This window comes from Mandrillus leucophaeus, unplaced genomic scaffold (assembly GCF_000951045.1).
Source record: "Mandrillus leucophaeus isolate KB7577 unplaced genomic scaffold, Mleu.le_1.0 Scaffold442, whole genome shotgun sequence".
Classification (NCBI taxonomy): Eukaryota; Metazoa; Chordata; class Mammalia; order Primates; family Cercopithecidae; genus Mandrillus; species Mandrillus leucophaeus.
Genome location: NW_012104721.1, coordinates 841,747 through 855,748, shown reverse-complemented (window position 1 = coordinate 855,748; position 14,002 = coordinate 841,747). Strand labels below are relative to the sequence as shown.

General features: G+C 44.9%; 1 protein-coding gene across 1 annotated transcript in view; it reads left to right on the top strand.

Moving 5' to 3' along the window:
* The first annotated feature begins 2,133 nt into the window (after positions 1-2,133).
* Positions 2,134-14,002, top strand: part of ATG7 (autophagy related 7) — a 305,815-nt gene continuing 293,946 nt past the window's right edge. Inside the window, exons 1-2 of the mRNA XM_011994118.1 lie at positions 2,134-2,167; positions 10,747-10,855. The gene's annotated coding sequence lies outside the window, so the exon portion shown is untranslated. The remainder of the gene's footprint in view (positions 2,168-10,746; positions 10,856-14,002) is intronic.

Here is a 14,002-nt window from a genome sequence, read left to right as displayed (position 1 = left end):
AGATTGCACCATTGCACTCCAGTTTGGGCAACAAGAGTGAAACTCCATCTCAAAAAAAAAAAAAAAAAAAAAAAAAGAAAGAAAAAGAAAAAAGAAATCCTTCTTGCTGGGCAAGGTGGCTCACACTTGTGATCCCAGCACTTTGGGAGGTGGAGGTGGGAGGATAACTTGAGTCCAGGAGTTCAAGACCAGCCTTGGCAACATAGCAAGACCCCAGTCTCTACAAAAAATGAAAAAATTAGCCTGGCATGATGGCATGCACCTGTAGTCCCAGCTACTCAGGAGGCTGAGGTGGGAGGATCCCTTGAGCTCAGGAGGTTGAGTCTGCAGTGAGCTATGATCACTCCACTGTACTCCATCCTGGGTGACAGAGGGAGACCCTGTCACAAAAAAAAAAAAAAAAAAGAGAAAAAAAGAAATCTTTCTTAACCTTTTTGTGCTTCAGAAAGTGTTCACTACAAAGAAATACCCATTCTCATGTCACTTAAATGACTCATGGTTGCCTCCCTTGTTTACTGTGGCAAGGTCAAACACAGTCCTTCTGAATTCCCATTCTTTGCCTCATAAATGATTACAGAACTGCTTGTCTCCATTGACCAGATGGAAAAAATGCTTATGAACCAAACTTGGGTTAAGCTTCTTTCCTTTCCCCAGGCCCCTTACTTTAACCCACTCTCAGCTTGTGCTAGCATACAACCCCTCCTGAGAATAGGTTGGTCTCAAGATAAAACATTCTCTGATCTAATATCTGATCAAGCCACCTCTTCATCCCACTTTCCATATTCGGTTGTTTCTAGCGTTGTTTACCTGCCTTTGGGGAGTGTTGGGGGTGGGGGAACCCTCTTTTTTCCTAACTATTGAAACATCTGAGGATTTTTTGGTCAGAGTTATCTCTCTATTGCAATAGTCTCCCTCTGCTATTGCACAGTTCCTTCTCTCCTACCTCTCCCATTTCTTGCAGTAATCCTTTCTTTTTTTTTTTTTTTTTTTTTGAGACAGAGTCTCGCTCTGCCGCCCAGGCTGGAGTGCAGTGGCTGGATCTCAGCTCACTGCAAGCTCCGCCTCCCGGGTTCACGCCATTCTCCTGCCTCAGCCTCCCGAGTAGCTGGGACTACAGGCGCCCGCCACCTCGCCCAGCTAGTTTTTTTGTTTTTAAAGTAGAGACGGGGTTTCACCGTGTCAGCCAGGATGGTCTCGATCTCCTGACCTCGTGATCCGCCCGTCTCGGCCTCCCAAAGTGCTGGGATTACAGGCTTGAGCCACCGCGCCCGGCCGCAGTAATCCTTTCTAATAAGTATCCTTATTAGTCTGGATTTGTTTTCTTATTTGCCAGAATCAAACAGACTTCAGATTATGTTCCTGGCCCAAAAGCCCTTTAACTTTCAGCAAGCCACCTAACTTTTCTTAGATTCTGTTCTTTCATATGTAACTTGGCGATACCTTTCAGGACTCTTGTGAGGATTAGAGACGTAAAACCCTGAACATATGGTGGCTAGTAAATTAACAGCAGTCATCGTTCTTGATTATGAGTCTAGAGTGGTATATCAAAGTTAACTTGTGAAAGGCCTTACAGGCCAGATAGAGAAACTTGTCATAATCACTGCTGTATCTTCAACACCTGTCCAGTGCTTCGCACGCGCATAGTATCTAACCAACAAGTATTGAGAGGGAATAACTTCATCTCACTTACAGTGAGGAGCTATGAAAATGATGGCTGGTTTAGAAAAGGCAAGTTGGTCACTGTCGACGTTCACCGGCCTTTTCCTACTAAAATTCTCATCTCCTGGCTCTCCACACCTGCCACCCTCATGGCCCCTGTGTTGCGTTTGATGTCGCCTCTCCTGGAGAATGGCCATGGTGATCATTCCTGTTATCCTCTGAAATCAAAAGAGAGAACGTGGGGCACTTTCTTAAAAGCCCGAAGGGAATGTAGACGTTCCGACACCTGGTGAGGGAGACACTCTCCATCGCCTCCCCCTGATGCCCCGCCCTCCCCACGGCTCAAGTTCCTCCCACTTAGCCTGGTGCTAGGGGCGCATTTCTCTGGCTTGCCTCTGGTCCTCTGCGCACGCGCGCCGCTTCCTGGTGGCAGGCGCGGGCAGGGCCGCGTTGCGTCATCGGGGCGCGCGCCTCAGAGAAAGCTGTGGTTGCCGGAAGTTGAGCGGCGGTAAGTGAGCAGCGGCGAGCGAGGGTGTAGTGGGGTCTTGCTGGGCCGGTTTTGGAAGCCTGGAGTCAAGGGGCGAGCTCTCCAGGGAGGGCGAGGGTCACAGCAGGTCTCAGGGTCTTCCTCTGCCAGCTTCTGGGTGGTCCTTCCTCCTCCAGGGACTCACTGATTACGGCTGGCGCCCTTCGTCTGTAGCCGCGTCCCCTCAGACTGGTTCAGTCCGGGGTCTTCTGACTAGGAAGCTCGTGCTAATTTCCTAAGTCAGCCCCTCCTGTCTTCTTGGTAGGCAATGCTCAGAATCTTCAGTGTTGGACCACGGGAGATAGGACATTTGGATTCCTAGCCTGGCTGTGTCTGGCTTTGCTGTCTCTGGCACGTTCCTTCCTCTTTTAAGCTGCTTTTTCCTCATCTGTAAAATGGGAATGATACTCCGTCATTTGTTAAGTGAGGAGGTTAAATAAGTTTACTTTCTGAGAAAGAAGATTCTCGATTCCTTGGTTACGGGGTTAAAAAATAATGCACAATAAGAATCCGGTAAGGTAAATGCAGGTGTTAGAACATTTGTCAGAAATAGAGTCAAACTTTTAATTTTACCGAAATGAATTTTATAAGTACAGTACTAACGTGCATGATGTTGGAGAAGTAAAAGCCAAACTGTGTGTGTGTGCACGTGCGTGCAATTTCCTGATTTTTAAACACTGGCGACTGATGCCATTTTTAAAAAATTGACAAGTAATTCTGTTTTTTAAAAACATTGGCAACTCAATTTTTACAAAACGCTGTTCAGCTGTAACCAGTCATATCTGTGGCTGCCAGTTTGGGACCTGTGGATCCCAGGCTCCCTTTTTCATTGTCTACTTAGATTTTTTTCTCTGACACCTCTGCCCACTGGCCAGGTATCTTCAGTGACAGAAAGCTTTCTACTTCTGGTTGCTCCTGTTTGGTCCTTCCCCAGTTCTGAGTCTTAGGTTGAGCTGAAAGCAGCTACTCAGTAGTCTTAGCTCACTGTTCCTCCTTTAGGCTCTTGGAATCATCCCTGCATTTAATTGCCCTATACATCATTGAAAGCTGCTAGTTTGTCGTCTTCCTCTCACTTTTTCTTTTCTAGGCTAAGCATATTTAACGTATTTGCTGATAGTAAACTTAACGACGACAGCAAATTTTGTCGTGTTTTGTTATATCCCCAGCATACAGAGCAATGCCTAGCATTTTATATATGCTCAATACATATTTGTTGGATGAATGAATGAAACACGTATTTGCCTGTTATTGCCTGGCATTATTGTGGGCACTGGTGATCTATCAGTAAAATAAGATGAAAAAGAACCCTGTTTCATGGCACCTTCTAATAATAGTGGTGGTGCCAGCGGTGGCGGCATTGTCAATGAGGGTTGGTAGGTGTTTCAGATTCTGAAACGTACTACAAAAAGAAACAGGGTCATGGGATGGAGAGTAATTGGGGGAAGCATAAAAGCTAGCTGGTCAGGGATAGCTTCCCTGAGGAAATGACCTAACACTTGAATAAAAAAAAGGCCAGTCTTGGAATGGCTCATGTTGCTGAACTGCTCTCCCATCCCCCAACGCTGCTCCAGTCTTGTTAAGCTGCTTGCAGGTGTGTCTCACCTATAGCCCTTTGCTCCTGCTGCTTAGAACATCTCCCCTTCCCCTTCCGTTTATCTTGGCCAGCTCCTTCCTGCCCTCATGTGACATGATTTTGAAATCCTTTAAGAGCTGAGTACTGGACTTTCCATTATTCAACCATAGGTTCCCTTTTCTGTTCCCAGCCAGCATCTCATTATAGAGAATAAACATTTATTGAGCTTCAGCTGTGTGTCTGGCACTGCACTGCAAGCTGGGAATACAAAAATGAGTAAGATACACATCCCTGTCCCCAAAGAGTTTACCTTTTTTTAAGTCAAGGAGATAGCAACAGTATGGTATGGAGCTATTACGGAGGTTTGGTAGAGGATAACTTAGGGTACTCATAAGTCAGGCTGACTCATCAAAAAAGGTTTCAGTGAGGAAGTGCTGCTTTAGCCAAGACCTAAAGGATGAACAAGATTTTACAGTTGAAGAGTGGTTCGAAGTGATATGAGCAAAGGGCTAGAGGTGAGAATGCATGGCCTGCTTGTGGTTCACTGGAGTGGCAGTGTGGAGGTGTAGGATGAGAGGTGACTGGAAAGGTAAGCACTGGCCACATCGTGAAGGACCCTGTGGACAGTAGCATGTTAAGAGCACATAGACTTTGGGATCCAAGATAGCTGCGTGCCAGTATTCGCATTGCCACTGAACTAGTTTTGTGACCCTGGGCAAGTCACTTCCTTTCTAAGCTTCAGTTTCCTCATCTCTATGAAGGGGAAATAAAAACTGAATGAGGTGATATATTACTCACTTGGCACTGGTAGATGATAAATAATAAACAGTAGTCATTAATATTGCCAGGCCTAGAAGTTTGGACTCTAAAATGTGGGGGCGGGGGTGGAGAGCAGGACACTGAAGATTTTAAAACAGGTGGGACATCCTCTCGTGTTTTAAATTACCCAGGCAGCAATGTGGTGGTTACACTGGACAGAAGAAGACAAGCAGGGGACCAGTTGGGTACAGTTGCAGTGATCCAGATATCAGGATGAAGATCTGGATGAAGGCAGTGACAGTGGAGATGGAGAGAGGTGGGAGGAGTTGAGAGATTAAGGAGGTGGAATTTGCTGGACTTTGGTAACTGATGGGATGAAACAGAGGAAGGAGACAAGAATCAGTATCCTGGTGGCGGGAGGGCAGAAATGAATTTGCTGTGTGGAATTAAGCAGTAACAAAATTCTTTGACTAGTGTCTCTGATTGATTAGCCCTGACCTCTTGATTTTATTTGGAAGTCAGTTTGCCTCTGTCGTCCACTTCTACCCATGGAAATGAAGTTCACCAATGTCTTCCTCTCCTTTTTTTTTTTTTGAGATGGAGTCTCCCTCTGTTGCCCAGGCTGGAGTGCAGTGGCGCGATCTGGGCTCACTGCAAGCTCCGCCTCCCAGGTTCACACCATTCTCCTGCCTCAGCCCCCCGAGTAGCTGGGACTACCTGTCGCCATGCCTGGCTAACTTTTTGTATTTTTTTAGTAGAGACGGGGTTTCACTGTTAGCCAGGTGGTCTCGATCTCCTGACCTCGTGATCCGCCCGCCTTGGCCTCCCAAAGTGTTGGGATTACAGGCATGAGCCACCGCTTCTTCTCCTCTTTCTGTCTCCTGATCTCCCCACCCTTCTCCAGTGCGATTAAGGCCTGATTGTATAATCAAGGGAGAATAAATACTGGAGGTGCTGCTCTGTTAATTGGTAATCAATATGTATTTCCATGATCTTGGCAGACTAAGGAACAGCCTATTCACTCTGTCTCAGACCAGCTTCAGAATGATCACTTTTGGGATTTCCTCACACCTTCATCCCAGTTACCATCCTTGAACTTGCTCCGGTTTGTCAGCCTCTGTTTGAGTGTGTGGTACAGAAAGGGAGTTCTCTTTCCTTGAGGACTCTAACCATGCAGAGCAAGACTGCACTTTTCTTGTGGTAACCTAAAGCCCTGCCAGCTCCATAGTAGACACATTGTGCTTTTGACACTATTACACTAGTGTGCCACCAAATAGGCCCTCAGCATGGCTCAGCCCTCCCCATATCCTCAGGCAGGTCACGTGCCTGTTTCCCTTTATGTCTTCCACATATTCACTCCTCTTCCACATATTCATTCCTCTCCTCAACCTCCTACCTTGACTTTTGCTCCACTAAGTTGCAGCCATCAATTAAGGCGTCTCAACTTCCCATTCTATCCTTTGCCAGCTGATCTTTAGCTGACCCTATCCTTTTGCCTTTAATTCTGTGAAAGAAATGGTGTTTTAAGACTAAGTCCTCTATTTGTGCTTGAGATCCTATCTCCTCCTTTGCCTCAAGGACTGGGTTCCATCATTTGTTCATTTTCTTTCCTGTTTCATCAACCCTTCTCATTTAAATATTCTCTGTTTACTCTCGTTTTGGAAAAAACAAAAACCCTCCGATTAACCTATGCTGCACCCTGTCACGCCTCTTTTACCCAGCCACCTTTCTTGGAAGAGTTATCTAGAGTTGCTACCTCTACTTCCCTAAGTCATGGCTACAGTCTTGCTCTCGTCCCACCACTCCCCAAAGTCATCAGACCTCAACGTAGCCAGAATACCTGACCACTTTTCCTTCCTTATTTTTCTTGGCACATCTGACATTGCTGACCTTGCCCCTCACTTATGAAAACCCAGTCCTACTTTGTATTATCTCTCTGGCCATTTGTCCCTCAGTTTCCATTGTGGGCTCTTTTCTTCCCCTTTGTCCCTTACATGCCATTTTTTGCCAAGACTCTGCCCTCTACTATGTTCTTCTCAACCCCAGCTTCAAACTTGTTTATATGCTCATGACCCCTGTTCTGTATCATGAGCCCAGATCTCTCCTGAGTGCTACCCTCAAACTCAAGTCTAAAACTAAGCTCCTCATCTTCCCTTTGAACCTGCTGTTCTTTCTCTGTTCTTAAATCTTGCCAATTCCCCTCCTTCCATTTAGTCATCCAAAACAGAACCCTGAGAGTCATCTCAGACTCTTCCTCTGGTACTATCCCTCCTTTCCATCTTCCAAGCCCAGGCATTCATCAGAGTTCTATAGATTTGACTTTGTTGCTATCTCCTGACACACATCGCCTCCATTTCCTCCCTTGCTCCCTCAGTTCAGGCCCCCCTCCCTTCCCACCTGTCTTTCTGCACAGCCTCCCAGCTGGTTGCCCTGCCTCAGGAGTCCAGTCCTCACTGCTATGGATTGCCTTTACAATCCAGATTGAGATCTATGCAGAAATACAAATGCATAGCTTTTCACATAAGGCTTTTCATGATATGGCCTTTGCCTGCTTTTATGGCATGGTCCATCTACTCTGCCCCATGTGCCTCTGCTTGCTGCCATATAGAACTCTATTGGGGGAACCTGCCCCCAATATTTCACCGTAGGTTCTTTCTATTTTCTGTAAGTGTCAGCCGGCTGAGAAATAGAAAGAGTACAAAGAGAGGAATTTTACAGCTGGGCCTCCGGGGGTGACATCACATATCGGTAGGACTGTGATGCCCACCTGAGCTGCAAAACCAGCAGGTTTTTATTAAGGACTTCAAAAGGGGAAGGGCTATACGAATAGGGAGTAGGTCACAAAGATCACATGCTTCAGAGGGCAAAAAGGAGAACAAAGATCACATGCTTCTGAGGAAACAGGTCAAGGACAAAATCAGAAACTCCTGATAAGGGTCTTTGTTCAGCGGTGCACATATTATCTTGATAAACATCTTAAACAACAGAAAGCAGGGTTCGAGAGCAGAGAACCAGTCTGACTTCAAATTTACCAGGGTAGGGTTTCCCAATCCTAGTAAGCCTGAGGGTACTGCAGGAGACCAGGGCGTATTTCAGTCCTTATCTCAACCTCATGAGACAGACACTTCCAGAGTCGCCATTTATAGACCTCCCTCCAGGAATGCTTTCCTTTCCCAGGGCCTTAATTATTAATATTTCTTGCTAGGAAAAGAACTTAGTAATATCTTCCCTACTTGCATGTCCATTTATAGGCTCTCTGCAAGAGGAAAAATATGGCTGTATTCTGCCTGACCCTGCAGGCAGTGAGACCTTATGGTTGTCTTCCCTTGTTCCATGAAAATCACTCTTATTCTGTTCTTTTTCAAGGTGCACTGATTTCATATTGTTTAAACACACATGTTTTACAATAAGTTTGTACAGTTAACACAATAGTGGTCCTGAGGTGATGTACATTCTCAGTTTATGAAGGTAACAGGATTAAGAGATTAAAGTAAATACAGGCATAAGAAATTATAAAAGTATTAATTTTTGGAACTGATAAATGTCCATATTAAAATGAAATCTTCACAATTTATGTTCAGAGATTGAAGTAAAGGCAGGTGTAAGAAATTATAAAAGTATTATTTGGGAACTGATATATGCCCATATTAAAATGAAATCTTCACAATTTATGTTCCTCTGCCACTGCTCCAGCTGGTCCCTCGGTTCGGGGTCCCTGACTTCCTGCAACAGAACTCATTTGTGTTTTCTCAAACATACCATCCTGGTTCATTCATTTATTGTTTCAGTCATCAACAAGTATTTATTGGGCACCTGTGAGGTGCTAAGACTGGTGTTAGAAAAACAACGATGAATAGGGGAAAATCAGAAGCTGACACGGTTCCTTTCTCATAGAATTTTCATTTATTCATTGTTTCAGTCATCAGGTATTTATTGGGCACCTATGAGGTGCTAAGTCAGGTGCTAGAAAAACATTGATGAATGTGGGAAAATGGGAAGCTGACATTTTTCCTTTCTCATAGAATTTTTATTCTACCGAGGAGGATAACTGCGTACGTGCTATGAAGGTGAGGTAGTTGGTGCTTTTTGAGGACTAGAATACAGGAGGATCAACCTAATCAGAAGCTGAGGGAGTCAGGGAAGGCTTCCCTCAGAAGTGATGATTGAGCTGTGATTTGAAAAGTGAGCAAAGAAAATCACTAGATGATGGATATGTGGAGGTGGCCAAGAAAATTCTAAGCTTATGCAGAGGCCATGGGGTGTTTCTGTAGTTGATGTGGAGCTGAGTCAGCTTCCTTCCTTTGCCTGGAGAGTCCCCAGTTCCTGCCTCTAGCCTCCTAATCCAGGGGTCCTTGCGTGGGGCTAGTGCTGCCATCTAACCGCCCCCCCCGCCCCTTTCCCAACCATCAACAGCGAGTTTGGAAGTTTGTGGAGCTGTTTTATTTTGCTTTGTTTTGTGACATTGACCAGAGGGCATTACTGCATTTATTGAGAGAGAGCCAGAGATGCTCAACATTCTGCAATGTGCAGGAATAGCTCTAAACAAAAAAGAATTGTCCCATCCAACATGCCAATAGGGCCCCTGTTGAGAATCTACTTGGATGTTCTTAACACCTTGGCTTAAGGGTTTCTATAGGACATTCTTAAAACCTTGGCTTGGCCAGGTGTGGTGGCTCCCACTGGTAATCCCAGCACTTTGGGAGGCTGAAGTGGCCAGATCACAAGGTCAGGAGTTCGAGACCAGCTTGACCAACATAGTGAAACCCTGTCTCTACTAAAAATACGAAAATTAGCCAGGCATGTTGGTGGGTGCCTGTAATCCCAGCTCCTCAGGAGGCTGAGGCAGGAGAAACGCTTGAACCCAGGAGGCGGAGGTTGCAGTGAGCCGAAATTGCGCCACCGCACTCCAGCCTGGGTGACAGAGCAAGACTGTGTCTCAAGACTCCATCTCAAAAACAAACAAACAAACAAACAAACAAACACACCTTAGCTTAAGGGTTTCTATAGGAAACACTGTTGCCTCATCAGTCTAATTTAGATGTCCTTCCTCCTGTAACATTTTATACCAACACCAGGCTACACTGTATTTGTTTTACCTCCAAATTGCTATACTCTGATTCCTCTTCTGTTTTGCCGTCTGTTTTGGCTTCAAAATTGTTAGCTCTTTAAAGGTGGGGACCGTAGTTTTTTTGGCCATTGAACCCTGAAATGTAGCACAGGGACAAGTATATAACGTAACTGTTTATTGAAGAAATAACTATAATGGAAACCCCAATTTCTTTTCTTTTCTTTTGAGACAGAGTCTTGCTCTATCACCCAGGCTGGAGTGCAGTAGTGCGATCTCAGCTCACTGCAACCTCCGCCTCCCGGGTTCAAGCAATTCTCAACCTTCAGCCTTCCAAGTAGCTGGGATTATAGGCACCTGCCACCATGCCTGGCCCTTTTTTGTGTTTTTAGTAGAGACAGTGTTTCGCCATGTTGGCCAGGCATGTTATTGGTAAACAATATGATGTTAGTCCTGCTTTTTGAGTGCCTCCTATGGGCCAGATGTATGCATTTTCTAGTTGAATCCTCACAATAATTCTGCACAGTAAGTGGTATCCCTGTCTAACAGAAGAGGAAACAGACTCGGAGAAGTTGAATGACGTGTCCAAGGTGGTGTGGCTAGAAAGTAGCAGAGACAGAATGTGAACTCAGGTCTCTCTGGCTTATGAACCTATGCTCTTTCCGGTCTAGTAGACCATCTGCCTTGTCCAATTGTTTTCTTGAACTTAGATTTAAAGCCCTAGATTTACCGCTATAAAATTTCAAATCTTGTTAAAATAGGCCTGCCATTCCAGATGGTCGGAATCTTTTTTTATCCTGAATTTTAGTCACTTGTATTGCTTGTTTCTTCTTGTGTCATGATGTGTATGAAACTGATAAGCAAATCTATATCATTATCCAAGCTATTGATAAAATATGGCAATAAGAATATTGACTATATTTATTTATTTGCCTATTCCCCCTGCTTTTAGCCCCAGCATAGGGTTCAGTGCACATGAAATACTTAGTAAATGTTGATAAATATTCGTTCATGTGAATAAATAAAATAAATTGGACAGGCCCAGAGACCAAGCCAAAGACCTGCTGCTATTAGCTCCTTTCTAATTAACATTAATTAATTCAGTAACCAAGATCCTTTGAATAAGATTGCTTTACCAGTTCTTAATCCCTCTAATTATGTCAGGATTCAATTCCTGTATCTTCATCTTGTCTACCGTGATTTCTAGAGCAACCTTGTGAGAGACATTTCTGAGACCTGTGTGTCCTGTGTCTATGATTCTTCCCTGATCAAGGTAGGAATGCAGTTACTCTGTCATGACTTTTTCTTAGAGAAACCATATTGGCCTCTTGTGATGACTTAGGGCTGCCTCATACAGTTATGTAGGCTGTGCACTGCACAAGAGGCCACATCAAAGGGCGTTCCATTTATATCGTAGGTATTGTGGGTGCACTTTTGTAATGACAGTGGCAGAGAAGGCTACTATGTCTTGAGCTAACCTAATCAGTATATTACAACATTTCTCTAAAGGAAGTAAAATCTTGAAACGGGTGTAATTTTCTGATTGTACAAAGGTGCTAAGTGGACTAGAGTGGCCCATATGGGCCTATTCTGGGAGCAAAACTTCCATCCAGTGGTCTTTAGAACCCATCTTTATTCTTATCTTTGAAAAATCAGGCTGGCACGGTGGCTCACACCTGTAATCCCAGTACTTTGGGAGGCTGAGGCAGGTGGATCGCCTGAGGTCAGGAATTTGAAACCAGCCTGGCCAATATAGTGAAACCCTATCTCTACTAAAAATATAAAAAATTAGTTGGGTGTAGTGACGGGCGCCTGTAATCCCAGCTACTCGGGAGGCTGAGGCAGGAGAATCGCTTGAACGTGGGAGGTGGAGGTTGCAGTGAGCTGAGATGCCATTGCACTCCAACCTGGGCAACAAGAGTGAAACTCTGTCTCGAAAAAAAAAAAAAAAAAAGAAAGAAAAGAAAAAAAGAAAAATCAAACATTTTGAAAATCTGAAATCAGGCCTTTGTTCGAGCCAGTTTTTCAGTACCTCTCCCATTTCTTAGGATTCTTTAAAGATCACCAGAAATGAAAACCACAGAGATGTTGTTTTTTAGAAGCAAGCCTTCATAACTCAGCCAGCTTTTAGGAAACCATCTTAGATTTTAGTTGTTGGTTGGCATAAGGCTCCACAGTGATTCAGACGAATCCAGGTGACTGTCTCTCAGATGAACAGAGGAATGGGCAACACTGTTGATCAGTGGAGGTAACAAAAGGACTCAGAAGGAGACACACTGCCCTCCATCTTCCTGGCAGTATTACTTCCTCTCTCCTCTTTCCCACATTTGCTCAGCTGTCACTATCCCTCCCATGTAGGCTTCTCAAACCCCATAATGCTGGTATCCAGTGCATCCATTCTCAAAAACTCAGGCTGATGGACACCAGATTGCATGTGAAGGTGAAGGATATTATAGCAGAAGGAAACCAAAATAAAAGAAAAACAGCTCCTGGAAGTAACCAATGAGAAGGACAGATAGAGTTTGAAGACTGTGGATGTGACTGCTTGTTCCCTGGTTGACCCACTGAAGAAGAAATCCCGTTGATTCAGAGGTGGCTCAGAGGTGAGGAGGACAACTCACCCATCATAGCAATTTTCCTAACTGCCAGTGTGATCACCTGTTACCACAGAAATCACCTGAAAGCACAGTCACAGACCCATTTGTCTGGCTTGATGACTTGATGTCTTGTGGAGATGTTAGTTTGGCTCAGGGACATCTTGACTCTAATGCAACTTTTAAAAGGAAGTGAGGTTTCCATACCCAGCTGGTTTCCCTGTAGGAGTCCTGAGTTCTCATCTTCCGGTAGAGCCTACTCTTTCTTCTAAGTTTAGAACTTTTTTCCTTCTTTTGGAAGAGAAGGCTTTAAACCTCCCTCTTTAACAGCCTTGCAGATTGTTTCCGAAACTCATGAGGTTGCAGAAGCATCATTTGTCTGTAAAATGTACATTGGCTCCATATGCCAAAGCAGCCCCCTCCCCACTCCTGGTGATTTCCACCTCCTTTTTACACATCAGCAGCTAAGAACATATGCTGTTTGTCAGCGGGACTTGGTCATGTGGTTTGGTGCTTATTTTAATGACTGCCAGAGCTTGCAGCCCCGCAGCTGGGAAAATGAGAATAGAAGCCTGCTCTATGTGTTCCATTTTGGCCCAGAGAAGGCACTTCAGGGCCAAATTGCAGTTATTCTGGCACTTCTGCTAAGTGAATGGCCCCACATGGGCTCAGAGAAATCGGACACTGAGTGCTCGCTGCCCTTTAGAACTTGTTCTTTTGGACTTCTTGATGACCTGTAGTGGGAGACTGACCATTTCCTTTTAATTAAGCCTCTGTTGTGATTGCAGCGCTCTTTTGAGGGAGGTAGGCTTTAAATGAGGTGTGTTTTAGGCAGAGGAAATTTTCATAGTGAGCATGGGGAATAGGAACCACATTAGTCAGGCATTGTTGGCTAATATGGGGCAGCGACAAGAAAAACTACCAGCAGCTACCGTTTATTGACTGCTTGCTGTATGCCAGGCACTGTAATAAGCACGTCACAAACATTTAGCCCTCCCAGCAAGTTCTGGAGTAGGTATACCTGTCTTTATCTTACACCTGAGTAAATCCAGGTGCAGGGGGGTGAAGGAACCCGCCCTAACCTGCCTTAGGCTTCTCAGCCAATGGGAGGTGGAGGTGGAATCCACACTCGGGTTTATCTGACTGAAGGACCGGATACCTGACTGCATTACATTACCTCTGCTTTTAGCATCCTTTCCCTGAACCATTAAAAACTCCCCTGCTCATGGTGGACACGGTGGCTCACTCCTATAATCCTAGCACTTTGGGAGGCCAAAGCAGGTGGATCACCTGGGGTCAGGAGTTCGAGACCAGCCTGGCCAACATAATGAAACCCTACTAAAAATACAAAAATTAGCTGGGCATGGTGGTGCATGACGGAGGTTGCAGTGAGCTGAGATCACGCCATTGCACTCCAGCCTGGACGACAGAGCGAGACTCCGTCTCAAAAACAAACAAACAGAAAAAAACTCCCTTGCTCTCCTAAAGCAAACAGACAAAAAACTAAAACACACACTGAAAAATTAGAGTGTGATAATTTTTAACATTGTCAGACTGGTTTATGGAAACTAGTGGCCTATGTGTCTAGTTTCCCCTAAAGACAAGTTCTTTTTGTTTTTGTTTTGTTTGTTTGTGTGTTTGTTTTAGATGGATCCTCGCTCTGTTGCCCAGACTGGAGTGCAGTGGTGCGATCTCTGCTCGCTGCAAGCTCCGCGTCCCGGGTTCACACCATTCTCCTGCCTCAACCTCCCGAATAGCGGGAACTACAGGCGCCCGCCACCACGCCCGGCTAATTTTTTGTATTTTTAGTAGAGACGGGGTTTCAC